This window comes from Thamnophis sirtalis, unplaced genomic scaffold (genome assembly GCF_051295495.1).
Source record: "Thamnophis sirtalis isolate CommonGarterSnake01/CBP01778 unplaced genomic scaffold, rThaSir2_p1.2 scaffold_6, whole genome shotgun sequence".
Lineage (NCBI taxonomy): Eukaryota > Metazoa > Chordata > Lepidosauria > Squamata > Natricidae > Thamnophis > Thamnophis sirtalis.
Genome location: NW_028261386.1, coordinates 111,780,770 through 111,792,848, shown reverse-complemented (window position 1 = coordinate 111,792,848; position 12,079 = coordinate 111,780,770). Strand labels below are relative to the sequence as shown.

The 12,079-nt window shown below is 38.4% G+C and overlaps 1 long non-coding RNA gene across 1 annotated transcript; it reads right to left on the bottom strand.

Moving 5' to 3' along the window:
• Positions 1-1,406: 1,406 nt before the first annotated feature.
• On the bottom strand, positions 1,407-10,595 carry LOC148045158 (uncharacterized). Its single transcript, XR_015697179.1, has 3 exons — positions 10,317-10,595; positions 3,986-4,041; positions 1,407-1,676 (listed from the first exon to the last, which is right to left on the bottom strand). It is a non-coding gene; the product is annotated as an uncharacterized LOC148045158 (long non-coding RNA).
• Positions 10,596-12,079: the final 1,484 nt, after the last annotated feature.

The window sequence follows — 12,079 nt, the reverse complement described above, 5'->3', positions numbered from 1 at the left end:
CTTATTGGTTTGATTAGTGAACTTTTCAAGAAATCTTCCACCCTCGGTGAAATTAAAAAATGTTCTGCTTGGCTGCTGGATGAATTATTTCAGCAAGGTGCTAAAAATGTCAGGTTATGGGTATTGCAAGTTGTGGTTATTGTTTTTAATTGCCATCTTTATTGGTGTGTAGGCAGCTTGACAAAGAATGAAAAAAACATATTACTCCAGTGAAATAGTATTGCTACTCTCCCTGTATCTTGTTTTTAAAATTTGAAAGTTGAATAAGAGAATTGCTTGCTGCAACTTTTATTAAAGTTACCAGAACTTACTACCAAATGATACTGCATTAACCATAACTTCTAATTACAGTTTTAATATACGTCGCTTTTACTATTGCTGTATGGAAACTAATAGGTTTGCTACTGCCATTGGAGGATATTGATAAAAAGAACCGAATCGAAATATACATTGGGAGACTATTTCCAGAAGATAATAAAATGCTTAATGAATGCTTAATTTTTACAATTCAGGTTAAATGGGCTTATCTAGTTTTACTAATAAATACATATATAAATATATTAATGTCACCCAAATAAATACAGTCATTTCAAAGGCTATAAACTGGTCAAATCTTTGGCATCAGGAGGCCTCCTAATTTTTTCTAGTGATTGTGTGAAAGATACTCTGCATGAATGAGAATGGAGAAGAAAATGATTAATGAGGGTCCACTCACACAAAGAAATGCTACGCACACATACCAATCTGATAAAATATATTTGTTCATTTTTTTGCAACCAGGAACGACAAAACAAGGATTCTTGGACTTGCGAATGGCTTATAAACCATTAATTGCCCAATTTCTTTCTATTGCTTTTTCATCAACAGCAGGGGTGTCAAACATGCAGCATCACGGTGGTGTCACGTGACGTATTGAGACTTTTTTTTGCTAAACTGAGCGTGACCATGGCCAGCATGTGATTTTGACAGCCCTCATCTAGAGCAAACCTTGTATATGTGCAGTTGAATTCTGTACAGGTGGTCCTCAACTTATAATAGTTCATTTAGTGACTATTCAAAATTACAATGGGATTGAAGAAAGGACCGTTTTCACACTTACGACAATTGCAGCATTCCCATGGTCACATGGACAAAATTCAGATGCTTGAGAACTGACTCATATTTATGATCGCTGCTACGTCTCAAGGTCATGTGATCACCTTCTGTGACCTTCTGACACAAAGTCAATGGGAAAGCCACATTCACTTAACAATTGTCTTACTAACTTAACAACTTCAGTGATTCACTTAATAATTGTGGCAGAAAAGAAAAGTTGTAAAATGGTGCAAAACTTAACAAATACTTCACTTAACAAGAGAAATGTTGGGCTGAATTGTGGTTGTAAATTGAGGACTGTCTAAAGAACTTTTAAATCTGAATTTTGTTAGCCTTATCATAGTCTGGCACATCTCAACTTGGGGTGACAGATCTTTATGATGCAGAGAAGCATCCTTATTTTCTTCCATAAAAGTTGGAGTTTAAGATATTTTGGAAAATTACTGGAGTTACCTTTACACAAGAAGCAAAGGTCATTTAGGGATTCAATTAGAAATTCAACAGCATATCACTCATCCTCTTCTCCCATGAAATCATTTTAGAAAATGATTTGTGCTGTGCAGTTGTCACATCTGTTAAAGCTGGAAAAAAAGCAATTCTTAATTTTTACTTGTAATTACTATTAAGATTTCTAATATCTTTTCACTACAAATGAGGAAGAAAATTTAAGCTCTGCTGCTTGAAATCAATACAAGAAGTTTACTGTATGCAAACACAGAGAAATTTGTCATGATGGTTCAGAGAAAAAAAAAGTAGAATTGCCTGGAGAAGATACGGACTTATTGAATTTTTTTAGTTTACTGTTTCATAGGCTGTATCTTAACCAGATGCTATAATCTGATTGCATCAATTTAGAAGTATATAAAATTTTATTTTAATGTTAAAAAGGCTACTAGCTTTGGTTCTTAGTTTTTTTTTCTTTTTTCCTGCACTGGAATTAGAGTACTGAAGGTAATACAAGATAACTTTAATAAAAACAGTTGGATTTTATAGGCTTAAATTTACTTATTCATTTTCTACATATATAGGGAAATTCTGGTAGGTACTCTTTGGGGTTGGTATAACGCAATATATATTTTATTGAATGAGGGATGAAATGTCTATTAATGTAGCTGATAAGGATATAAGAGTTCTGCTAAATCATTTTACAGTATTCAGTGTTACATTTTCTCATTTTTTTAAAAAAAGGAAAGCATATTGTAGTCATTTTTAGTTTATTCTAGAAGTAAATAATATCGACACAGTCAGCTATCATTTTGTCAGAACCATTTTATCACTGAATCTAATGAAAATGTATGCCTTCAATTCTTTGTGTCTTGACCAGGAGCTTTTAAGTTTTGCTTCAAAGAAATATAAAACCCATACCAAAGTAAAATTAAAGCCCTCTCTGATAGAAATTCAACGCTAGACAAAATGAGACCAGAAAAGTATGGAAGAAATTATTCTTCAAGAGCATTTGGGTGGTGCAAGATGCTAGTTTTGGACACATAATACTCACAATGCCAGTTGTTTAGCTTTGGCATTTTGAGATATATTATCAAAGCCATTGTGATTACTTTCTCTTTGGGAGGAAGACTGATTATATAATAAAAGGAGAATATGATTTGAAAACCGTGGTTTATGGTTTAGTGGTCCATGCAAACCCTACCAGTTGAGATTTGCTTAAGATACAAACCATAGCTTCCTTTGATATGCACAACAGGGCAAAGAAGCCCTAGCCAGCTTTCTAAGGTTATGAATAAACCATAATGATGGATGGGATATCCTGAACTAAAGTTTAGAGAGTAGAAAAGGGCAAACTCCTGGCAATGCCTAATTTTGACCACTAGTATAATATAGTTGATTATGGCTTGCTCAGAATGTCCTTTTATTTTTGGCTGAAAGAATAATGTTAAAATTCTCTAATCTAGCATGTGCATCCACCAGATCGTGCTGATTTTCCTAGAATGATATGGTATCAGCCCTGCTTTTCTATGCACATGTGATATCATCATACATGTAAAAAAAGATTCAAAGCTTGCTTTTGTTATTCAACTCCTCCAGCCATGGGCCTTATCTAGACAATAAGGAAGATAACCTTGATGAAGATATGCAGGAACTATTGCGTAAGGCAAAAGGAGCTGAAACATTTTTGAAGTCCAGATCAGAGGTGGTATTCAGCCAATTCTGACAGGTTCGGGAGAACCGGTAGTGGAAATTTTGAGTAGTTTGGAGAACCAACAAATAGGCTGGCCCTGCACCTGCTGCCTCCCAGTTGATCCTCTTTTGTTGCCCTGAACAGGAGAACAGAGCTGGAAAGCAGGTTAGTGTGGTGGGGAGGGAATGGGGATTTTGCAGTATCCTTCCCCTGCCACGCCCACAAAGCCAAGCCATGCCCACCAAGCCACACCCACAGAACCAGTAGTAAAAAAAATTGAATCCCACCACTGGTCCAGACCAATACGATATTATTCAGAAATGGTTCAGGCAATGGCCCAATTCACTGGATTATAAGGAAAAGGAAGTTGTACAGCACAATCAGCCTGGCAGAACTATAGCTTAACTCAATAAAAATAGTTTTAGCCTTTGTGTGAAATTGATGTCCAGGTCCAGCCTACCTGTTGGGACTGACACATTACTGTGGCTTAGGTTTTGATTAATGCAATTATAAACAAGGATTTTTCAGCACAATCCTATTCATGCCTACCGAGAAGCAAGCTCAAATAAAATCAGCAGGATTTCCTTTCAGATCTCTTTGTCTAGGAACAGAGCCTTAAAATACTTCTGAATGGAACTACTTCTTGGTCATTTTGGATAGAGTGTTCGAGTTTGGGAGAAAATGATCGCTGAGCCTGTCATATTAATCAGAAAAGCAAAGAGATTTATAACACGATAGAAGCATAAAGTTTACCTTCATCTTCTGCGATACAAATGGGCATATTCAGTGCTTCTGCTATAGAAGAGATCCTGCAATAATAATGCTACTATTATAATACAATTTCTGTAATAATAGCATTTCCATTATGAAATACCATTACAGAAATGCTATTATAAGGCAAGCATGGTTGTTTAGTATTGCTTTGGCAATAAAGGTGCTAAAAAAAGGCTCTGCATGTTATAGGAAATTATTGCAATTTTTTCTCATCTGGCACAGAAAATTTTTCATCCAGAATCTTGTCTGCAGCTGCAGTCTCTGGAAAGCCACCCTCATACTTCACAATGATGTTTCTTTGAATTACAGTAAACATTGTGCATTTATAACAGGAAATTATTGGACGGGCTAAAGGCAAAGTTCCCACCCACCACTATTCCATCTCTGCTTATCTTAATTCACCTTCTCTCGGAAAGAAAAAACTTTCATATTGGAAATATTTGCATAGATTTATCACATTTGCATATTTCACCGTTGCGCTCGGAGGGGGAAATAAAACAAAAGGCCCCGATCTTTCCCAACCATCTTTGTTTCGTGTGAGAAGTCTCCCCTTTAATGGATACCAGTGACATTATTTTATTCATTTCTCTTTCTAGCTACTCGGTTATGATAGATGCCACTGAATAAAGACTATAAGGCCTAATCCAGCATGAATGCATTGTGTGAAGAGAAGAGACTTCTCTGTGTGAGGTTGCTCATTATGTGGGACTTAATGGCTGCAGTCGTGCAACACACATGGCCGAGGGTGCTTAAGATCTAGCATCTGTATGTGTGTAAGGTTGCTTAGTTTTAACAGTGTCTTTAGTTTGGTAATTTAACACCGGCCTAGTCTGCTTGAGTGATTTATGGTTCAGGGATGATACAAAAGCAAAAACCATTAATATTTTAACAATTAAAATACGAACCATTCAGTTATTAACTATTAAGTTAAAGGAATGCTACACTAAGGTGTGCATAATGGATTTCTCTCCAATATTCACAATGGAATATTGCTCCTTGGTGGCTCTGAATCAAAGGTGGATTCCTACCTGTTCGGACAGGTTATCCCGAACCAGTAGTGCTGGCTCCAAACAGAGAGCGAACTGGTTCTCTGTTTCTGTTAAAAGAGGGCCCGCCCGCCCGCCCGCCTGCCCGCCCGCCCCTGGGCTATACTTACCTTTGTTCAACCTTCCGAAGCCTAGCCTATCTAGAGTGGCAGCTTGAATTGCCACATCAGCGGTTTCCCCTTTTTTTGACTAATTTTTGCTCAACTGTGAACGCGTGTCTGGCGCGCATGTGAGTGAAGTGAGAGAGCACATGTGAAGTGTGCACTCAGCGAACTGGTAGTAAACCAGTTAGGAACCCACCACTGCTCTGAATGCGGGTTAACTTCTGAAGGTCTATGGATCAGTTCCCAGTGACTGCACTCATGCAGTTTTCATGACAGAATTAAAAAAGTGGTTTGTCATTGCATTCTTCTGAGATAATTCTTTTTTTTTAGCTTCCTATCCTGACAGATGCTCTGGGATCCCCAGAGCCGAGGTGGTGCAGTGGTTAGGGTGCAGTACTGCAGGCCACTTTAACTGACTGTGATCTGCAGTTCAAATTTCACCGGCTCAAGGTCGACTCAGCCTTCCATCCTTCCAAGGTGGGTGAAATGACGACCCGGACTGTGGGGGCAAGTTGCTGACTCAATTTGCTAAAAAAATAAATATTGTAAACTGCTTAGAGAGGGCTGAAAGCCCTATGAAGCGGTATATAAGTCAAATAAATAAATAAATAAATAATAAATCTAAGTGCTAACCGGGGCCAGTCCTACTTAATTGCTGAAAATAGTCACTACAGATACACAGAAAAAAGATTTAATGGAGGGGTAAAAATGGAAGTCATCATGCTGTCCATGAAATCACCACTATGAAAAGACTAAAAATTCTGTTTTAAAAGACACAGTTTAAACACAGACAGTATCCTCATAGCCAGAAACAAAGGTCAGCATAAAGCAGGGGTGTCACACTCATGGCGTCATGGCAGCATCACGTAATGTATCAGGACTTCCCCCCCACCCTTCGCTAATTTGGATGTGGTCATGGCCAGTGCATGACTCATCCGACCTGCGGACTGGCACAAAGCCATACTGTAGTACAAAGTAGGATCTTAAAGAAAGAAGATACCTCAAAAAAGGATGTGTGGTCTAGAAGCACCTTTTCCAAGTAACAAATGCTATTAAAAGGCACAAGCTTTTGTCAGCTGCAGCTCACAAAACCGTATGCCTTTTAATAACATTTGCGAGTCAGAAAAGGTGTTACCAGATCCCTCCTGATTTTTTTTCCCTTTTTGTCATGACTCTTCCTACAATGACTGTCCTTATGATATTACTTTAATTTTCCTTTGCTTTGCAAATGTCATAAATGCAAGCATTGGCTGTAATGTTATTTTTTCATCACTGCTGTAACTATGATCGATAAACAAGACAGTCATTAAACAAGGACTGCCTGCACTGTACATCGTTGTGAAAATGATTGGGTTCCCTTTCTGAATTACATTGCATTGCATTTTGAAATGCAAGGATTAGGCTGTTCCCCCTCTGAAAACATGTTTAAACCTTTGGAACTGCATATTTGTTTCTGATGTTGATGTGCATCTACCATGGAGAAAGCTAATTACCGCAAAAGAATGAGATATCATTGGTAATCAATAACTTTTTCAAGATATATTATCAAGCTCCATAAAACTTTATTCCATGTTAGGAATTCAGCTTAGGGTATTGAGGTCTAAAGAGTTTGGAATGTGGTTAATGAATTTATCTGCAATAGTAAACTTTGCGTTTTCACACACAATTGTTCAACACTACTTATATGGATTTTTGAACCACACAGCTTCCTTTCCCTAGTTAATAATAGCTTTCATTTTGAATAACTTCTCATAATGGTTTTGTCCTTCCTTCACTGAAGATATTCCTGATAATTAAATTATTTGCAGTAACTCCAGGGCTTACTATCATTAGCTTTCACTGGTCTGGCAGAAGCCTAACCAAATAAAAGTTTCTTTTTTGCCTAAACTTTGTTAAGTTTACAACTATTCTCTTCTATAGGCAAAGTGTTTGAAATTTCATCTTAAATCTCTCAAATGGATCTCTATGGTGAGTCAAACAAAACTCCCCTCCCCTTTCATTTCTCCCATGCTGTTTTACCACAGATGAATGTTTCTTCCATTCTGATATCTTTTAATTTGTTTTGCTTTTAAAGAGGTCTCACGCCACAGCCTACATTTGCAGAACTGGTTTGATGAAATGTTGGGCTTTGTCTTCCTTTCTTGTGAACTTCAGTGACCTTTGTCATTCCTCTGTCATTGAGAACCGCAGATGTTTTGCATTAAGATATAAATATGGACCATTCATTCCATCAGAAAGGTCTTTCCCTATTCTTAATGTTTAAGACTTAGTTATAATTAAGCATTATATTTGAATAGCCTGTCTGAGACCCAGTCTATACATTCAGAATAAAGGAGTAATAAAGCTTTTCCCGGCCTTTATCTGTCTGATTGTGGGAAGAACAACTAGCCTATATATATAAGAAAATTAAGATGCTAGGTTGGAAATTCCTCATGATAATTTCTTATATGTGGGGAAAACCCTTTCCCTCCCTCACATAGTTTCTTTTGGCATGCAGGCATTCAAAGTACACCTTGAAGCTTTCAAACTAATACAATGATGCAGTCCTGAGAAAGCATTTTCTGCTAATTGCTGTAATACAGTAATGTGTTTTCCAGATTAGAATTGACACTGATAGGATGATGTTGTATATCTGAGCTATGGATTCATTGATGAGGTACTTTAAACATTAATTTTCAATCAATGTAACATAAATGCAAACCGTTCTTCAAACGGTGTTTTAGGCAAATTCCTTTGTAGGGGCAATAATTATCAAATATAAGATGCTAAATTAACATGAGTAAAGCTTTCTACATGATGAGCCCATTTCATCATTTACCCTAGTAAAGCCATGGCAAGGTTACCTATAGGTCTTTCCCAATACTGACCTTTCTCTTTGTGTTCAACTGGTAGTTTTAACACTCTTGTTGACATTTCCCACTTGATGTTTAAGTGACATGTTAAGCTGAGTGTTGTGATGATGGAACTCCTGATTTTAATGCTACCATTAAACTTGTAAGTGTTAAAATATTGTGTGTGTATCCTATTCTGTCCAAGGATCTATACCAGTGATGGTGAACCTTTTTGTAAAGGCTTGCCAAAATTGTGTGTATGTGTGCTATCATGTGCCCACACCCACAATTCAATGCGTCCCACCGACCTGCGCATGGGCATGTGACCCCAACTCGTGTGCATGACCGCATTCACATGGGAGGGAGTTTTCACCCTCCCTAGGTTCTGGAGGCTTTCCTGAAGCCTGGGGAGGGCGAAAAGCAGGGCCAATGGGCCAACTGGAAGTTTGGAAATGTCCCCATTGCTGTTATTAAGTGAGGACCATGGGTTGTGAAGTAAATACCTCCTTGCAGCTTCCTGCGAGCTTCCCACTCAGGTGTGAGGCTGTGCAAGTGTATGGTGTGTGTGTGTGTGTGTGTGTGTGTGTGTGTGTGTGTCTAAGTGGCCAGATACTTTTGACAGCTTTACCCCTTTTCTGGATAATCAGTAAGCTGAAGTTTACCAGGGTACCAAGATCCTTCTCATAAACACTACCATTAACTCAGCTACTACCTATTTAGTACATCTGATTTTTCCTAAGTTCAGAGTCCTATATTTCTTGCTATTGAACTGCATTTTTGAGGGGTGGGGGGAAGACCCAATGTTCAAAACCATTAAGATGCTTTTGAACCTGAGGCATATTTATGTCATTTGTAAATTTGCTAAGCATGACTTCAAGCCCTCACCTAAATTATTTATAAAAATGTTGAAGAGCATTGAGTGAACCCTTGGGTATTCTACTGAATACTTCTCTCCATGTAGACAAGTTGAGCATTAAGGTGGATTAAGGACCTCACATTTGATACACAAAGTGAAAATCCATCTGGTAGTGGGACAATCCATCCCACATTGTCTCATGATATCAAGGAGGCAGTCGTGTTCAGCTTGTCTTGTGAAATGTAGGTATGCTACATCCATGGTATTCTTTTCACTACCAATCAGGTCATTTTCTGAAAAATGGAATAAGATTAGTCTGGCATGGCCTATTTTTTAACAAACTCTTGTTGTCTTCCAATAATCACTTTTTTTCCCTTTTGTAAGTGTTTACAAGTCCCTGCTTGATGATCTTTTGGCAAATGCCGTTTTAGTTGCATATTCAGCTACATCAGTACTCCCCACTGTAAACTGCTGATTTAAGGAGGAGGTCTTTAGGATGAATTAACAGCAATGTCAGACTACACTTAGGTCTTCCAGATGGAGCTTTAGATCTGACCACTGTAGATTTGATCCACTGTTCTTAGCAAACATATGATTTGGTTGCCTGGTGCTTATTAAGTGCACCAGCTCATGGATATCTCCGCGTGCACTCCAAAGGCTTTGTTTTGTTTTTAAATCAGGTGGGGAACTTTGCAAATAGTGTTGTGGACACAACATATTTTTCTACATGTGGTGATTGGAGAAGAGGTCTGGGTCAACCTGCCTCTCAGCTACTCATATCCTTGTATGATGACTGAATGCTAGGACAGAAAAAAGGAACCCAAATATAACATCGACCCTGCTTTTTTCTCTCTTTATAGAGGGGAAAAATTATTTTTCAGCAGAAAACTCAGGGTACAGGCTGAAGCACTCTGCCCATAGTCACTAAGAATAACATATTATATATATTTAATAATAAATAAATTGCATGGCTTACAGACCAGGAAGCCAATCACTGATTGGCTGAGACAATTCTATGCTCATGGCTTGACAGGATATCTTTCTATTGATTCAGTTCTGTATGAGTACTATAGATATTTAAACAAATATGCATGTCCATTTTAGCATTCTGCTATGCTGAAATAGTCTGCACAATCCATATAATCATTGCTGACTTTTAATCGAGGATTGAAGGGAAGTTGGGTGATGGAAAGGCCAATCATTTCAATGTGACCTTAAAGCCATGTACCTGTCTTTATCACTCCACCAGAAAACACTGCAAAGACACATTTTCCTATTCTTTTCCTAGGTAGTTTCACTGAAGCCATCCATGAAATTCTTCTTCTCAGACAGAGCGAAAAGAGAAAAATCACACACATTACCTGTGCTGTTAACATCCTGCTATTACAGACTAGTAGAGGCTGCCTACATGACATGCCTACCGTAGTTATATCTGTTCAACAAATCTTTGCTTGATAAATATGGAAAAATTACCTATTCTATGACAGGAAGTTCCTCCACCTCCACTGCCTTCTTTTTCTTCTTCTTCATGTTGTTTGAAATGGTAACACCATGGCTACGGTGCCTTTTCTCTGTTATTTCAGGCTTGACAATATGGCTATCATTCCTGACAGCTCAACACGGTATTAGCTCTTCCCGGTGTCAGATGAGAAGAGCTGATGCTATGCTGTGTTGGAAAATTAGATGGGAATCTCTCATGCTTTCTGGACGTGCAGGTGAGAGAGTTTAGCGCAGCTGCTCAAGACTCTGATTTCCTGGGTTTTTCTTGGCTGCTGTGTAATTTGATAGCCAATTTGCCTGAGGTGTTAAGAAGATGATGCATTTCCTGTGGGCACGAGGAGGCTGCTAACTAAAGCAGGAAACCTTTCAGGAAGGAAACCTTTCAGGTGCACACAATAATCTACCCCTTCGGATCAAAGGAAGCAAAACCAATTAGCCCAGAAGTTTAACCTCTCTTAACTTTGCTTCTGTTGTGTGAGCTTTTTAACCTTTCTTTCCCCTCAGTACTTTTCTTTATTCTTTCATTTGGTCTCTTCCTCACAGTACCACCTCCTCGTGTTTCTCGTCCTGGGTCTGAAGACTCGGCTGCTTAAATCCAAGAATGATTTTTGAAGGGATCAAGTGTACAAGATTTTTGAACGTGTGCCATAAGTCCTTGGCAGTTAGCCAGGAAACCTCAGAGGAGCAAAATTAATGAAGGGAGGGTAACGAAGAACTGGAGTGTGTGGCTGGTAATGCAGTATTCATTTAATTGGAGCAGGTATCGGTGCAAACTTCTCCATTTTAATTGGAAAAGGAATAGGGGGGGGGCGCGGGAGGGTATTCAGGGAGAAAAAAAGGAGGAAAAGAATGCATAAAGTTTTCAAGGCTGGTCTGTGGCAGAGAAAGAACTCAATTTAGGCCAATTTGCTCAGCAAGCTGGGCTGCCGCCTCCCTTGGGGATGGGGATGAGAGAGAAAATGGAACCAAAAGAGAACTTGATAAAATCACCTAGCTCAGACAATCTCAGCAGAATAGGTTTTTTACTGAGTTAAACCTGCTTCAATCAATGTGGTTCTTTTCATATAAGTTACACATAAAGAGCCACCAGATTACAATGAAAATTGAGGATGCTGCACGTGGGAGCCTTAAGGACAAGTGAAGTACAGAAGACAGTTTTTGTGGTTGTGCTTGTCACCATCAGGTTGGTTCGTTTGATTTTCCTTCTCTAGCCACGGAAACAAATTTGAGGTTTTCACTCCATCGCTCTTTCCTACTTTCAACTTTTCCTTATCATCGTTTCATGTTAGGATTCCAAACAGAAGCCTGAAGTCTGACATTCGCTCAAACTTACATTGACATCTTTTTCAACTGAGAAAAGATCACACCTTATATCCTGCTCCATTTTTGCTATGAGATTGTCTTCCTGGTAAATGGAATAGAATGAACATATGTTGAAATAAAATAAACTAAAAAAATTTAAGAAATATCCATCCCATCATTTTGTCCCATCTTTGGCGAGATTTGACTGATAATTCTCCTGCCTTTTTGTATGTGAAGGCAATGTAAATGAATGAAATGCAGTTAAGCTAGTTTTGGGTTGCCATTCAACTTGTCCCTACATGAAATCCCAAGACAAATATTGATTTTCATATTCTTCAGCCAAATGTGGAATAATTTGGATAATAGCCATGCAAGTCTCCAGTCAGGAAATGTGAGACATCCCACCACCGAATCCTTAATGTTGCTTGTGAGTC